This window comes from Ascaphus truei, chromosome 2, assembly GCF_040206685.1.
Source record: "Ascaphus truei isolate aAscTru1 chromosome 2, aAscTru1.hap1, whole genome shotgun sequence".
Taxonomy (NCBI): Eukaryota; Metazoa; Chordata; class Amphibia; order Anura; family Ascaphidae; genus Ascaphus; species Ascaphus truei.
This window is the reverse complement of record NC_134484.1, coordinates 457,242,250-457,260,159: the sequence shown is the minus strand read 5'-3', so window position 1 is coordinate 457,260,159 and position 17,910 is coordinate 457,242,250. Positions and strand designations below refer to the sequence as shown.

The following is a 17,910-nucleotide window of genomic DNA, read 5'->3' as shown; positions in this document are numbered from 1 at the left end:
AAGTGTATACAAATATAAATGGTAAGTATAAGTATTAATTGTTTCTTAAATATTTTAAGTGTGATATAGTGATATACTATAACTTTATAAGTCCGAGTCTTTCTCCCCTGTAAATTTGTATAATGGTGTTATGAGAAATAGATTTATTTCCTAGTATTATGCTTCCAAGCGAGGAGACAGAAGTGAGAGAAAATGTGTTGTTGTATTAAGGTTTTTTAATTGCTTTTAAATATGTATTTGATAGGGTAAAGCATTTTCTGTATGTAACGCCTGTTCGTGTCTGGTCTGACCCACCCAATCTCACATTGGCCCATGTGGTCTATCCAGCCCCCGTTACATGTTCGTGTATGGTGGTGCACCTGTAGGCAACAGGACTCCTGAGTCTCCCGCATGATGGTATTCGGGGATGTCAATCCAGACAGGTAGCTGAGGTAGTGTGTGCGAGTCCTACTTACATCACGTGCAGCGCCTCCACCTCATCAGGATCTATGCATACGCAGGTAGAGGGTCCTGATGAGGAACTCCTTCTTGGTGGTGAGGGCCCCTGGAGAGTAATTGCAGACTCACACCATGGGGTTCTCGTTGAACAAGCCATATTTATTGTGCGTGGTGATAAGGGCCAGCTGCCCCTCACAATCATTGCCTCAGCCGCACATCGCTCCGTGATCCCCTTCAAAAGGTACGCCCTCCCAATGGAGTGGGATTCCCTCTCCCCGCAGGGAGATCACCCCTGTGCCAGGTCCCTGGACACAGTTGGCCTTCTCTGGCTGGATATCGAATGGTGCCACTAGTTACTGCACTAGTGGGCACCTTTGAACTTGCTGCTTCACCTTCACCTTGTAACATCAACCTGCAGCAACCACACGCACTAACTTTAGGCAGTGCAGTGCCTTATGTACCTCAGGAAGCAGGCACATCTCTGATGTCACTAACTAGGGACTCAGAGCATGTAACCACTCCCATCTATACATAGGGCACCTCACCAGGGTGTGAGGGCAAACCTCCATAATTACTGCTGGCATTCCTGTAACTTATCAGGTGTTGCTGCCAGCAGGAGAGATGACTGTAGACATTGTTATGCATGGCTACATACTCCCCCTGGTGAATCCCTACCGTCCCGGCTGGGACCTAAATTTGGTGTACCTTTCTTCAGGAAACACTGCAAAAGGAACACACATCAAAAGTCATAACAATGCTTTTCATAATAACAGCACTCACTGACCAGCAGGGGCACTCAAGATTTCTTTTCACAGGCCTCATTTGCTGTCTCCCTAATAATAGTGACGAGGATCTGGCTTCCTCACTTCTCTGCCCACCATGTCGGTCACTGTTACGCTATACTCCCAGGGCATGCCATGCTCCCTTCTATACTCCACCTTATGCATATAGATGCTGCGCCCAATACTCCAGACTCGCATCAACTGAGATATCCGTTCCTCTGCTTGGGGGCCTTTAATGGCACCTCCCTTGGTAACCATGTAGTACTCAATATCCTCCCTGAGCCACCCATCCCGGTGGTCCTCTATCTCCTGCATGAGGGGTTCGGGAACATAGGGGTATTCTAGCCCATGGGTACGTTTATATTTAGCTACAACGGCCCGTTCTGCTCGGCAGGCCCTGGTCAGCTTAGCACTGCACACTCTCCCCAGCAACACCCATGACAGGGGTTCATCAGGATCCACCGGATCATCCAACCCATCCGGACCCAGGGGTTCTATTAATCCTCGCCCAATTCTATACCACCTATCCTGGATTTCCCTTAGATGATCCTCCTCTGTAAACTCCCCTTTAGCCCACCAATGATCTACTACCCCCTCCCGATCTATGATGAACCGTGTCCTATCAATCCAGGGCACATATCCCTCAAACAAGGGGGCCCACCATCGGGTTTCCCTGACCTCCTCTAGCGAGACCTCCTCTAGCTCTCCCTCTTCTGGTACACCCCCGGAAGATATGCCCGACGTACACTCGGACGGTGCTTGATTGTCCGAACCCTTTTTCTGGCTTCCAATAGTAACGCTCACATTACTGGGACAGTCACTGGATACCGACACCTGTTGTGTAATCCTCCCTTCTCCCACTGACCCATCATCAGATGTCCCATAGTCCAGGCTCCCAGTCCGTTCATCGGAAGTGACCCGTGAATCCCCTGACATCCCTAAACTAGAGGATGACCCAAAAGTGAAAGTGAATGGGGCTGGGACTTTAACTAGGGCCTGGGGTCTAGCTAGGACTGGGGTTTGGGGATAGGGCCGCACAGTCGGAATCTGTGTGGCTAAGACCCGCTCTTCTTCGCTACCTGGTCCAGTTCCGCCGCAGGAACTCTCTGGTCTCACGACTACTCAATTGCTGCGTCGATCGCCCACTCCTCTTGGACTTGGGCGTCTGACCTCCACTGCTTGAGCGAAGGGGCGCGATCACCTCCCACTCTGCTCCGCTCGGTCCACCAGAAGCGATGTCCGGACACGCACGTGTCCCGCCGCCATCTTGGGTTGGGTCCCCAAGCGGGACCTCTTCTTCCACCACGATATCCGGCAATGCCTTTGTCCGTCGTGGCGCCGCCTGGGCCTGGCTCTTTCCTTCCTCCGCCACCGCCACCTTGGGAGCCTGGGACAAACATGGACTCTGCTTACCACTCCGGGGCGTTGGAGTGGACCTGCCGCCATCGGATCCGCTGGTCACCACGCCCGTGGGACTTCGCCGCAGTATGGGCGACACTCGGCTCCGTTCCTCACCCACACAGGTAAGTGGCCCTCTTTTAATAGTGCTGCTGCTGTGGTACGCCGGCGGTCGGGTCGTAACTGCAATAATGCTGAGGGACTCCTCGTCTGAGGACTCCAATTTTGCATTAGGCCGGGGTATTACGCCTGGTGATTTGCGGCGCGGCCCCCTCTTATCACCGCGTCAGTTACCGGTTTTCTCGTCGGCTCTGTTTTGATGACCGGAGCTGGTCCCTGTTCACCGGGACCCGTAGTCTCCCTCCAGAGCGCACCAGGAAGTTCCGACGCCAGCATAGCGACATCTTCCGCAGCCTCTACCGCCTGAATCGGCACGAATGTTGGCATGGGCCATAAATATTGGCCACACTGCGCGCATCGTGCATTAGAGCTCACCGCTCTGCCCGGCAGTCGGCACTGCAGGCATAGGCATGCTACTGTCTCTACACCCTCCACTCGGAGGATCAGGAAGCCTCCTGGAGCCGAGTAGGGATGAGTGGTTATCAAAGGCCCTTGTTCTTGTTTGCAAGCCATAGTCACCAATTGAGGTGCTCGTACTAGTGGTCTGTACGGCTTGCTGGTTCCTCGCAACTGAAGGGCATGGGCTGGGTCGCCAACCCTTCCTCCAGCTTTCTCCATCCGCATCCGCCAAGACAGGAAACCACTCCCCCTGGTTGAAACTTGGGGGATGTCCCGTAGACTTGTAGGCTGGCCCAGCACAGGGGCGGAACTAGTCACAGTCCATGTGGGCGCGGCTCCAGCTTTCGCGCCATACCCAACAGGGCGGGGTCTCTCCGTTGGCGCCACTCCTGGCCAACTTTCTGCAAATTGAGCTTTTGTAATATTCTTTGCAACTGGCCCACGCGGTTTCCCAGGGACTCGGGAACCGCCATCTTGGATTGCATTGTCAATCGGATTTATCGTTGAGGTAGCGTTCGACTGTTTGTATGTTGAATGACAAGCAAGTCCATTACGTGCCTCCCATTTCACAACACTGTCCCCTTCACTATCCTCAGGGTCAGTACCCCAAGGTCCTAAGCAGGGCATACATGGCACCACCACTGTTTTCACGCCATTTCACAACAGGCTCACAAAAGTCTCCTCTGTAGCTGGCTCCTCTTCCTCACAGTGTAGAAAATTGAGTCCAGTCCGCGTCTTGCTCTTTAGGATAGTGGAATGGTGGTTCCTCTCTCACTACGCAGATCATCACGCCGACAAGCGTGTGAAGCAGAGACGCAGCGCAGCCTCTGAATACAGCCCCAGCGCGCGGGGCTTGTTCCTGAAGACTGAGATTACCCCCCTCTTCATCCCATTTGTTGCCCTACCAATAGAAGTGACGATCGTGATCTGGACCATTAAAGTTTTTATATATGTAAGTGCATATTATTATCTTTATTTGTTGTCAATACATATCATATCTCAATCTTGGTGCGCTTTTGTGTTTTTTCTTTTTTCCTCTTCCTCACACATCATAACATATTCGTTCTCTCCTTCGGCCTCCGTCAACCATATTTGAGCTTCCGCACTGCGTGGATTCTCCATTCTGGCGGACTCCATTCGGCTACTGTTTCTTGAATTATTGTACATGGAGCTCCACTCTAGGGGGCAGCTGCCACACCGGTACAATAAAAATGCCTTGTGCACCACCCTGTGTACCTAATGTAGGTCTGACTCGTGTTGCACTACCTCAGGCTAGGCTCACTCTTGCTGTGTCTGCTGTATCTCCTTCCTCCCAGTCTGTGCTCCCTGCGGTGAGTGGTCTGGAATGGACTAGAGTACTTTGGTTCGTCCATGCAATACTTTAGCGTCTACCTACTGTTGGCCAGTCTAGCGCAGACCCTCTCCTGGATTCCTGCTCTAAGTTACCAGTTTATCCCTTTAGGCGTCCTACCACTAGCACTACCTCAAGGTGACTAGGACAGCTATAGGCCGGCTCCAGCCGCACGAACTCCTTGCAGAATCCCAGGGCGTCCGTGCGGTCCGTGTCGCATGCAGCTCCCCTGACTACCCCTGGGTCCCTTCCACGCACCACAAAGTGGCAGCAGACACTCTCCCCATTCCTGGTGAGCCTAGCAAAAGCCTGTCCTGTTGACAGGTAATCTCAGCAGCGCCTCCAACTGTAATGCCTGTTTGTGTCTGGTCTGACCCACCCAATCTCACATTGGCCCCTGTGGTCTATCCAGCCCCCGTTACATGTTCGTGTATGGTGTTGCACCTGTAGGCAACAGGACTCCTGAGTCTCCCGCATGATGGTATTCGGGGATATCAATCCAGACAGGTAGCTGAGGTAGTGTGTGCGAGTCCTACTTACATCACGTGCAGTGCCTCCACCTCATCAGGATCTATGCATACGCAGGTAGAGGGTCCTGATGAGGAACTCCTTCTTGATGGTGAGGGCCCCTGGAGAGTAATTGCAGACTCACACCATGGGGTTCTCGTTGAACAAGCCATATTTATTGTGCGTGGTGATAAGGGCCAGCTGCCCCTCACAATCATTGCCTCAGCCGCACATCGCTCCGTGATCCCCTTCAAAAGGTACGCCCTCCCAATGGAGTGGGATTCCCTCTCCCCGCAGGGAGATCACCCCTGTGCCAGGTCCCTGGACAGAGTTGGCCTTCTCTGGCTGGATATCGAATGGTGCCACTAGTTACTGCACTAGTGGGCACCTTTGAACTTGCTGCTTCACCTTCACCTTGTAACATCAACCTGCAGCAACCACACGCACTAACTTTAGGCAGTGCAGTGCCTTATGTACCTCAGGAAGCAGGCACATCTCTGATGTCACTAACTAGGGACTCAGAGCATGTAACCACTCCCATCCATACACAGGGCACCTCACCAGGGTGTGAGGGCAAACCTCCATGATTACTGCTGGCATTCCTGTAACTTACCAGGTGTTGCTGCCAGCAGGAGAGATGACTGTAGACATTGTTATGCATGGCTACATGTATTATAAATGTTAATTGTATTTTCCCGTTCTGCATAATTTCCGTTTTAGTTAAGGAAATGGAGGAGTGAGTCAGGGTATTTATAGATTAAATATCACTTCTGTTACGTCATGTGAAATAAAGAAAGCCTATATAGAACCGAAGAATTAACGCCGAGGGGAATCCCATTCAGAATCAGGCACCCCGGCAGCGCCATGGCGGCAGACACTGACCCCTGACCTTTGCTTGTTCGTTCGTGGCCCCGGGGACAGAACGTTTGACTACATTTGTTGGAGCAATCGGCAACACCCTCTAGCACCTCGGAGGGGGGGGGGGGGAGACCCAGAGGAGTAGGATTTAGGAATTGCAGCAGAATGGACGTGGAACGGTATATACTGTAATACTGCAGTTCCTACCTACCAATTAGATTGTAAGCTCTTCGGAACAGGGACTCCTCTTCCGAAATGTTACTTTTATGTCTGAAGCACTTATTCCCATGTTCTTTTATTTGTATTATTTGTTATTTATATGATTGTCACGTGTATTAATACCGTGAAGCGCTATGTACATTAATGGCGCTATATAAATAAAGATATACATACAGTACTGGGTACCCATACACAGTACAGCATGTTCAGTAGATATATGTGAAAGTTAGCACACTTCTATAGCAAATATTGAACAGCAACTGCTGATAACACAGTAGTCAAAATAATCGATTTTACTCAGCGAGCAACTTTAATCTCAACATTCATAAACATTTCTGTCAATTTTGTCTCCTTTGGGGACTTTTGCATTAAAAAAATATCAATACATTTCTTTTGCCAAAAACACAAGTAGCAGCAGAACTAACATTTCCCGTTTTGTGAATATCTGATTTAAGGGAACTTCACAAACAGAATTGGGGCAAATTCCCACATCTGTCCGATTTAGTGTCAGCAAAGGTAATGTATGAATAACAATACAGTACAAGTGTTTACAGTCCAGACTGTCTCCCTGTCTAATACAGTCAAACGCTTGTTGCCTGGGACAGAACCTCACGGACTAACACATATAAAACTATAATCAATAAACATTCATTAACTTTACTCAGATTTCATCTCTTCTCATAAAACCCCTTCTTCCTATTTACAGGTGTTGCAAGTAAATGTTTTTTTGCTTTCTTCAACATTGTGAAGTAGATACATTAGCATATCTCAAGGAGAGAAGAGACAAGTCAGGAATACTAAAATAACCCTGAAACTGATCCTCTGTGCTCTAAATTAAGGCTCAACTGAGCCAAGGGGGGTGTTGGGTTTCGGATAAATGGACCATTTCTGCAGTCACAGATTGTAGGTGCACCTGCTGTCTAGGGAATAAAAAAAAAGCTATTTCTTGTTCCTGGGCAAAGAATGTCACCTTTAAAATGAACATTGTATAATATATAAGGATATTGCAAACCTGTATGCCCTGCCAGTCCCCAAAATGCTTTAGAACTTGGAAGCGGTATAATGGATCCGTGCAGGTATTGCCGGTGACTCCCGCTCACAGTTAGTATTCAACACACAGCTACAAACAACAGGAGAATCCGTATAGGGCCGGATGATGTTCAGGAAATGTCATGGGATTAATGCTCGCTTTCTATGAGATGCCGAATTGATCACCGCTCCATTGGAACGTCATAGAACTGGAGTCCCTTCCACTTTTGTCCGTGCCACTTATTGAGCCACCTGTGCTGAAGCAGGGATATCCTGAAAACCTGGCCCGTTGGTGGCCCTTGAGGACTGGAGTTGCTCACTCCTGATTTAGATTATGGAGCGCTGAACGCAATCTCCCCTAGCGAACAAACAAAAAGCCCACAACGTGGCTACTATATCACGCGGCCCCTGGAGTGCTGGAATTCCTCACATTGTGGCTAAATATCATGGGTCCCCCAGGGGGGTAATGCTGTCAGGTAACACCCAAAATATGCTTTCAGTGTCTTAATAGAAGGTTGCAAATGGGCAGTAGGGCTAACCATTGCTTTATATTGCAGCATATCCCAATAAGAAAGACGTCATAATATTGGACTGCAGGCTTTGTTTAGCATTGTCAAGGGGAAAAAAGAAACGATCAGTCATAATGAATTGTAGATTTTTGTGTACCATTAAATGAAAGGGAGGGCCGCAGACCCAGCATTATCCTAAATGTGTTTTTTTGTTTTTATTTTTAATAAATTGGTTCTGTACTATGAGAAAATACTTGTACTGTAGCATTATCTTTTTGAAACAACTCTGAATTACATTTTTAATGTGTTATAATGTAACAAGCATCTTTTGTTTCTATAGCAACCATTTTCAAAGTCACAAATACTGAGTCAATACGCCTCTGCAGACATTTAGTGAATCCCCGAGACAAATTTTCGCCGATCGATCACAGGAGAACAGATTGATCAGCAATTTAGCTAATTACTTATTTTGAGGATTGTATTGATGCACATAATAAAGGGGAAATTTAAATAAATAAAAACAGCAGCTTGGACTGCTGCTTCAAAAGGAGGTGTATTAGTTTAGTTTTATTTTGCATACAATGTCAAACAGAAACTGTAGTCATATGTAAAGTATGAAAAGTGTGAAATCACAAGATTTGTTGGGTGAACATACCATTGTGACATTATTGTCACAAAATATACACATGAAATACTGACTTAATAACTTTGTTGTTGGAATAACAGACTCCCATTGAATAAAGCAGGCAAGGTTTAACTTAAAAACAGTGCACTGTAACATCGCCGGAAGAGATCAGTGTATCTGGAAAGCTCCCACAAATAAAAGCATTTTGTTAGCCACAGAACGGTATTGTCTATTCATTTTTGATTATTAAAGCTTGGCTAACACACACACACACACACACACCGATAGATGTGTGTAGGTAAAACAAATACTGTACAGGTTACCTTGGTAAAACAAATACTGTACAGGTTACCTGCGCTTATCCTTTTGTGAAGTATGCAGCTGGTAAAAGAATTGGCCTTACATCTATGGAAAACAAAGAACAAGTCCTGCGCTCCTACCAATTGGGCTAAAATGTAGATGTAAAAATGTCACTAGTATATTTTGGGCCAACTGGTAGGAGTGCAGGACTTGTTTGTCTCTCTCTCTCAAGTCAGGTGGTGTATCCCTTGTCTTTGCCTAATTATACCGTACTATACAAGTCTAGTACAATAAAATCAATATATAATTAAATAAATAATCATTATTTGTCTCTCTCGGCCTCACTGCCACTCTCTTTGCCTATATGCCAGTCAACGTACACACTCTACCGACAGCGAAACTAAATGGTGGCAGTGGAGGAAGGGCCATTAGAACTTTGGACCACATCTCTACTACTAATGACCAGGTCTCTTATAGCGTAGCTCACAGATTCAGAATGCCCAGGTTACATCATAATATTTAGATGCAGGAAGATCTTGAACTACAGCTGAATAGGACTTGACCGGGAGGCAGAACATGGGTCCAATAAATCGGGAGACTCCTGTCTCAATCAGATGGATTGATAAATTGTCCAGATCATTGAATCCTTCTCCAACCCCCCCACTAGAAGTCCACTAAATTGGTTTGGCCTGATTCTAAGACACAAAGCATCAGAAAAATAAGTGGGATATTTTGGACGTTGTGGGTGTGATATATACATTAATTGCAACCTGCCAGCCTACAGCCAAGATGTGGAGGCAAATACTGCCACGGGGTTCCACATTGCTTGGCACTCACACACACGAAAAAGACCTACTAGAATAAAATACATTTTATAAATGTAAAAAACTATATAACGTTATAAATATAAATGCATAAAACTTTCAGAAAACAAAGAAGATGAGTATGAAAAACAAAAACATTTAACCCGTAAGCTATGCAAATAAATAACCATACCGTAGAGTTTCATAGTAGATTCAAACATACAAAAGGTTTTCTTTAAGGGGACAGGGCTGTGTGCCAGTATAATACGCCAGGACATATTTCTGTACATTTGAAACTGCCTGAAACGTTATGAGCTCTTTGTTTCTCTACTTTTAGGGAAGCAAAGAAGTGAGTGGTCTTTGTGACTGCGTGATTACTACTTCGGGAGATCATTAGAACACCTGAGTATTCTCTCATACCGTTATATAAAGAGCTCGGCATGCGGCGTGTGGTAAACGGAGGGAGTGCTGAGCTCAGGGTTATTTCTAAACCAAATGACATCCCCGATCTACAGGGAATACCAACTGGATGTGTGCCTGGCTCTGCAGGTAATATTCAGATCCAACTGGAAAACAATAGCAAGAGAAATAATGCTACATTGAAATCCATTTGCATAATTATCAAAACCAGCTGACATTTAGGGACCTCTTTTGTTTGATTAAGCCCCAGAGAATAAAAATAGGTTTATGAAAGAGTGACTCAGTGATTGATTTTAATACATCATCAAAAGCTAACACAATATTTAATTTAAGAGTTCTAGCTCTCTGTGTGTATATAGGAACACATGGGTTAGGCCTGGGACATAGTAAGCACTTAGGTGCTGCTGCTCGCTCTTGCTTGCTGCCGCTCGCTCTACCAGGAGCTTTTTGCTGTCCTGGCAGAGGAGGCAGCAAGCGCGCTTGGGAGGCGGGTATCACTTGGTAGCTGTCAGTGTGTGTGTGTGTGTGTGTCACTTTGAAGTGGTCTGTGTGTTTGTGTGTCACTGGAGAACCTGTGTGTGTGTGTATATGTGTGTGTATGTGTGTATGTGTGTGTGTGTGTATATTATATAATATTTTAAAAATTAAAAAAAAAGACATGTTGTGAGAATAAATTATTTATTAACATTGTGCAACTTTGATAAATATATTAACGCACGCGCACACACGCACATACATACACACACACACACACATGCGCACACACACACACCTCTGTGCTGCCTCTGTCTTGTCTGGTAGTTACAATGCCGGACCGGCTGCAGACCCATTGGATGGGAGCGGTCACGTGACCGCTCCCCCGAGCGGCAAATTTCAAACTTGCCTGTCTCGGGGAAGTCTCTCGGCCTCCGCACGCATCAGCAAGCATGCGGAGAGAGAAACTATAGCCGCGCTGATAACAGATGCAAGGGCTTTGTGCATCTGTTCAGCGCGGCTCAGCCCGGCTCAGCGACGCTGAGTTCACTATGTCCTGGGCCTTAGAGTAAGAACAGCGGTCCAGGATCGAGCATGCCAGCCAACACAATTCAGCATGTAGAGGGTGAGATTCAGACAGAAGAGGGATTTCAGTGTGGGAGCTGGGAGCTGAGTCTGCAACTCGCTCACATTACAGAGGTACAAGGACAATGTGCTCCAGATAAAAACCAGCTGAGAGCAGGAATCCTCCTGGGTTCCCTCCAGTCATTCTGCTGACCAAGTGATGCCACAGACAGCTAAGAACGTTCCCTTGGCTAAGACAAAGCTGACAGATCTGTTCTTGTGATTGCTTCTGTAGGAGCTCATTTAAATATAACACATTTTATTTGATAAACTTCTGTGAAATCCTCTACATATTTTATTTATTTATAAAATGTTTTACCAGGAGGTAATACAACGAGAGCCACCTCTCGTTTTCACGTATGTCCTGGGAACAGAGTTATGATGACAAATACATGGTTACAAATACATAATTACATTAAGTGAATAGGGTTATACATTATATACAAGACATTGCATGCACAAGGGTTATATACATTATATACAAGACATTGCATGCACAGTTTAAGATAAAACATGTTATAGGCGTGTGCAGCAGTTACAGACCAGATTAAAATGTGAGACAGCTTTAGTTTTGAAAGAACGTAGACTGGTGGTGGCTGTAAGAGTCTCCGGTAGACTGTTCCAGTTGTGGGGTGCACGGTAAGAGAAGGAGGAGCATCCTACCCAACCAGCACATATACCCTATGTCTATGTGGGGAGACAGGAGATTCCCAGTTGCAAAGGCTTCACAGACAGTGACCTGGCTTCTCTGTTTCTAATTTTCTTTATCTACAATACTGTGTATTGTTTGAACATCTGAATGGACCTTCTTACAAACCGTGGTTCACCATTCACAGACCGATTCTGTACAACGTGCAATCAATTTGGTTACAGATTTTGTTCCATGATTGTCAAAACGTAGTTACAAAGTTACACAAGGTGGAGTATGAAGTTACTGCTATGGAGCACAACGATGCCTGTTTTACAATCACCTTGACCTCCCACATAGCCTGACCCACATTGCAATCCGTTGCCTGGGCTTTTGTCCTTTGGAAACACAAGAAGTCCCGTTAGACAGAACTTGGACAGTTAATGTGACTGTTGTCTGTTTAATGCACAATCTCGTTCCTGTTGAATCAACTCCTTTTGCTGCCAAGATGCACATGGGAGCTAAGCAAGGAGGTATGTGGGCATAGGAGGGGGGACAGTGAGACAGCTTGTATTCAACATACATAGCTGGTAACAAAGCATAATGTCAATGACACCTCACATAGCAGGCAATATTATAGTGAGATATTCACGGGACTAAGTTAGAAGGAAAATGAGACCTATGGCAAAATCAGGCAATAGGAAAGGAAATCCCTGCCCCGTAGAGCTTACAATCTAAGTGGCCAAGCACTGCGATCGGATGCACTTATTTTCTCACCTGCTCTCTTATTCTCCCAACATTGCACTCAGATTGTAAGCTCTCTGGGAAGACTACTGTCTCTTTTGTAGGGCCCCCCTAGCATACTTGCCGTTCTCCGTTTTTTGTGTATATTCCTTGTGTTTCATGTTTTTTTCCCCTTTTCCTTTCCCCCCCCCCCCCACCCCTCACTTTGTGACATGCCCATTTGTGATACTGGTTTCTGCAAACACATTTGATTTATTTCTGGTTTGTTTTATTATTAAATGTTTATTCTGCATTACAACTGTTTTCATCATTTAGCTATTAGACAGTGTCTTTTGCTAACACCTCCTCCTCCTCTATTGATCTCTCTGTGGGGGTACCCCAGGGCTCTGTCCTGGGACCTCTTCTCTTTTCTCTCTACACACTCTCTCTAGGTGACCTAATCACATCTTTTGGGTTTAAATATCACCTCTATGCTGACGACACACAAATTTACCTTTCAACCCCTGACCTTACACCTGCTATACAGACCAAAGTTTCTGAATGCCTCTCTGGAATATCATCCTGGATGGCCATCCGCCGACTGAAACTTAACATGGCAAAAACAGAGCTCCTTATACTACCTCCCAAACCTGGCCCTACTACATCCTTCCACATTGCTATTGGAAATACGATCATTCACCCAGTAGCCCAAGCACGCTGCCTAGGGGTCACACTTGATTCCTCTCTCTCATTCTCCTCTCATATTCAAAACGTTTCTAAAACTTGTCGCTTTTTCCTCCGCAATATCACAAAGATACGCCCTTTCCTCTGTTACTCAACTGCTAAAACTCTGACTCAGGCCCTCATTCTCTCACGTCTCGATTACTGCAACCTCCTGCTGTCCGGCCTTCCTACCTCTCACCTGTCTCCCCTACAATCTATCCTAAACACTGCTGCCAGAATCACTCTACTCTTTCCTAAATCTGTCTCAGCGTCTCCCCTGCTGAAATCCCTCTCCTGGCTTCCGATTAAATCGCGTATCTCACACTCAATTCTACTGCTCACTTTTAAAGCTTTACATTCTTCTGCCCCTCATTACATCTCAGCCCTAATTTCTCGCTATGCACCATCACGACTCTTGCGTTCTTCTCAAGGATGTCTTCTTTCTACCCCCTTTGTATCTAAAGCTCTCTCCCGCCTTAAACCTTTCTCACTTTCTGCCCCACACCTCTGGAATGCTCTTCCCCTCAATACCCGACTAGCCCCCTCGCTATCCACCTTTAAGACCCACCTTAAGACACATCTGCTTAAAGAAGCATATGAGTAGCACTGGATAATCATGGACACATGACACAAAGCTTGGCCTCCTGCAGACGCACTTACTAGTATTCCCTCCTACTGTCTCTGTACGTTCTCCCTACCTACCAATTAGATTGTAAGCTCCTCGGAGCAGGGACTCCTTCCTTAATGTTACTTTTACAGTATGTCTGAAGCACTTATTCCCATGATGTGTTATTTATATTTGTTATTTGTTATTTATATGACATGTATTACTACTGTGAAGCGCTATGTACATTTTATGGCGCTATACAAATAAAGACATACATACATACAGTGAGTGCTGGTACTTACGTAGATTTGTTAATGATAAATATACATACATAAATATATATATATATATATATAGATGCACCAGCAAAATAATGCGCATCTAAGTGACATTCATGCACAAAAATGAAGGAAAGGAGGAGCACACAGGAGACTTGATTTGAGTTTTGAAAAACTTCAATAAGGTGTTCACAGCATCAGAGCTTCAGTACAGATAACGTTTCAGGACTAATGCGTCCCTTCCTCAGACCCAACACGTGCCTATTATCAGGTCCAGCCTTGAGACGCCGGGACCATTGGCAGGTGAGCACCGGAAGCAGAATGATACCTGCATGTCTTTATTAACAGTGGTGTGCCATTTATTTCTATGATTGCTCTTAAGTGACATTCATGCACACTGCGCAAAAGAGGCAACTTCACAAGTACATGTATATCAGTAGCTGTGGCCCACATCACGGTCCAATCACTGACTCAACAGCCGAAAGGAAGTTCATTGTGATAGTACAGGGGGTTAATGAAGGGAGGTGGTTTCTGTATAGCCAATTGTTACCTGTAGTAATCCTCTTCATGCTGGAGGGGGGTGTAGCACTGACAGGGTTTGTTGGTGTTTGTAACATAGGGGGTATGGGATGAAGTTACTGACAAAGTCTTCTTTTTCAGCTAACCCCATTTAGGGACATTTACCTATCTCATGCTGGCTCAGAGATTTAAATCAATACCACAACATACTTTTGTTAAAGCTGCAATATCCTACGTGTGTTTTGTGTAATAAATCAGTTCTTTACTATGGAAAAATACTTGTAGCATTTAAAAAAACAAAAAACAAAAAAATACTCTGAATGACATTTTTAATGTATTATAATGTAACAAGCATTTTTTGTTTCTATAGCAACTATTTCGTCACATCCCCTACCTCTTCAGAAACAGGCTCTGGCACGCCCCTTTGTGAGCCCTGCCCTCTCTCTAGCAGTGCACCAAATGTATCTAGTGACTACATGGTCACATTATCTTCCCCACAGAACTTTGCATCTTTGGTCCTCTTTTGCTGCACTGACAGCCATTTAGTGAACCCCCAAGCCGAATCTCCACGATCGATCACGGGAGAACGGATCGATCGGCAACTTGGCTAATTACTTATCATTGTGTGGATTGTATTGATTCGCATATTAAAGGGGGGAAAAAACCTGCAGCTTGGATTGCTGCTTTAAGGAGAGAAATCTGAAACTGGTTGTGATGGGCACTGACAATATATGGATTTGAATCCCTAAATCAGATCCTTTTGTGTTGTGATTGCTTGTGCCAGACACAGTACACAGAGCGCCTCTTTCTATGAAATTGCATGTCCCTGTAAGGTATGCAAGACAGTCCTCTCCTATTCTGTTGAAATGTAGGATTTCTGGCATACTAAGCAAAGAGACATTTGTTTCCTCTTTGTGTTTCTCGGATTACCTGAGGGGTTCGTGTCTCTCTTTCTGGTACTCAGACTGCTGCTGGCAGTAATGTGGCATCAATCAGCTTCATTATGGGATACTTCTATATTGTCTCAAATGGATTTGATCTCCTGTCCTATTGTAGACAAGTTAGAGAGGGTGTAAGGCAGCTGTGGGAAACTCCAGTCCTCAAGGGCCACAAACAGGTCAGATTTTCAGGATATCCCTGCTTCAGCACAGGTGGGTCAATTGAGCCATCTGTGATAGGGTTGCCAGGTGACCGGTATTACCTCTCTGGGCGTGTATGTGTATACCGGTATTACCTCTCTGGGCGTGTATGTGTATACCGGTATTACCTCTCTGGGCGTGTATGTGTATACCGGTATTACCTCTCTGGGCGTGTATGTGTATACCGGTATTACCTCTCTGGGCGTGTATGTGTATACCGGTATTACCTCTCTGGACGTGTATGTGTATACCGGTATTACCTCTCTGGGCGTGTATGTGTATACCGGTATTACCTCTCTGGGCGTGTATGTGTATACCGGTATTACCTCTCTGGGCGTGTATGTGTATACCGGTATTACCTCTCTGGGCGTGTATGTGTATACCGGTATTACCTCTCTGGGCGTGTATGTGTATACCGGTATTACCTCTCTGGGCGTGTATGTGTATACCGGTATTACCTCTCTGGACGTGTATGTGTATACCGGTATTACCTCTCTGGGCGTGTATGTGTATACCGGTATTACCTCTCTGGGCGTGTATGTGTATACCGGTATTACCTCTCTGGGCTTGTATGTGTATACCAGTATTACCTCTCTGGACATACTGTAGTGACCTGACCAGCTTAGGGGGCTGTGGGATTTCCCTGAGCAGGGCTTTTGCTAGGGGTCTGGGCAGCTTCATCCATCCTGATTGGCTGCTGCTGGGTAATGCAGCCAATCAGGAGGAGGTGTGGAAGTTGAAGGGGAGCGCAACTCATTCAATGGTGAATATGTGAAATGAAAAACAAACACAATAGTGCAACAGACACAGAGAGAGAGAGAGAGAGGATCTACACAATCACATCCCACCATCATTACCCACCAGAGTTTGGGTTACATGCTCGATTTTTTCAGAGAAAATGTGAGTTCTGAATTTATAGAAGCCTACTGAATCTGGAGATACACCTATAGACTTTGTTGCACTATTGTTTGTTTTTCCTTTTACATATTCACCATTGAATGAGTTGCGCTCCCCTTCAACTTCCACACGTTCCAGAGAGGGATTCCTATGGACCATCCTTCCAAGGGTTTTGAGCAGCATTTCTTCATTTCATGTATTTTCATTTTTCACGTATTTGCACTTGATTTGCACAATATTGTATATATATTGTTTATTCACAGTCACTTTTGAAGTCACATTATACCCATCACTGTTTATAATCTCTTTAGAGCGCTGTTAGAAGTTGTTTCTCATTTCTCAATCAGGAGGAGGTGTCATGAGCCTGGGGGTGGGACCAAGGAGAGGAGGAAACAGCATGGACCGGAGAGAGGTGTGTGTGTGTGTGTCTCGAGCACGTTGCACCTTTCACCACTGTGTCCAGTATTTTTGGAGAAGCCACCTGGCAACACTAGTGCTGAAGCAGGGACTGATTGAGCAATCTGTGCTGAACCATGAATATCCTGAAAACCTGACCTGTTGGTGGCCCTTGAGGACTGGAGTTGCCCACCTCTGGCGTAAGTGGTAACTCTTGTCAGACTTAAGTATGGCTCCCTGGTTCTGAACAAGAAATTATTCTGTGTAGATCTGGGCCAATACCTGGGCTCACTCCCTCCGGGTTCCCGAGATGCATCCCGGGAAAAGTGCTGCCGGTTACTTCCTGGTATTTATATACATGTGACATGTGGGCCAATAGGAAGCCGCGGCGGATAACACGGCCCACGGCCCGCGTATCGTGGAAGATTTAAACCTCCATTTTGTTTCCCCAAGAGGAGTTAATACTGGCAGCACCTTCCCCACTAAGTCTCTCAGGAACCAGGGGTCCCTGGAGCTGAAATCAATGCGGTTGAGCTCCGGAAACCCCTACTTCTCAAACACCCGGGGAGGGTGGTAAGGGGTTAACCCCTTACTTGCCTTAGCGAGTCGTAAGCCCATGTAATGCCTTCGGTAGGCAGAAAGAGTAGGTTGTGTACTTTACGGAAGGTATTAACCTGCATTGATAGCCGCAGGCTTCAAAAGAGTTAATATAATAACGCTTAGTATGGTAGAAGTAAATCAAATTTCCCTCCTTCATTGCATCGCTTGCGATAATTAACGCCTATTTATCGGTGGAGTTAATTACGGCGTAGCTATTTGATATCGCACCTGGTATGGCTTTACCGCTCTGTTAAGTAGTTCGGCGGTAACAATGTGGGGTAAACGTGCATTATTTATTTATTTATTTTTACCGGGTGCCATATTAATTAAGGTTGAGATTTGTCTTGTTCGGACTTCCAGAAAAAAATGCAGAGAATTTTAGTTACATTTTTGGCGCTAACATTTCTGGCGAAACAGCCCAAGTTGTTACAAATTCACTATTTCACTTTTTTTTTTTTAAGTGCTAAAATGGCAGCCGCAAATTATTATCATTATATTTCTTACTCACTCATGGTACAGCGCCTCCAGCCGTGATAGGATCCCA

The 17,910-nt window shown here is 45.7% G+C and overlaps 1 long non-coding RNA gene across 4 annotated transcripts in view; it reads right to left on the bottom strand.

Moving 5' to 3' along the window:
* Positions 1-17,910, bottom strand: part of LOC142487910 (uncharacterized) — an 82,814-nt gene that overhangs the window by 38,557 nt on the left and 26,347 nt on the right. The window contains exon 5 of one of the 4 annotated variants that reach the window (XR_012799346.1): positions 6,241-7,353. The exons of the other annotated variants lie outside the window; for them this stretch is intronic. This is a non-coding gene — a long non-coding RNA (uncharacterized LOC142487910). Of the gene's footprint in view, positions 1-6,240; positions 7,354-17,910 lie in introns of those variants that run through there. 4 annotated transcript variants of the gene reach the window in all.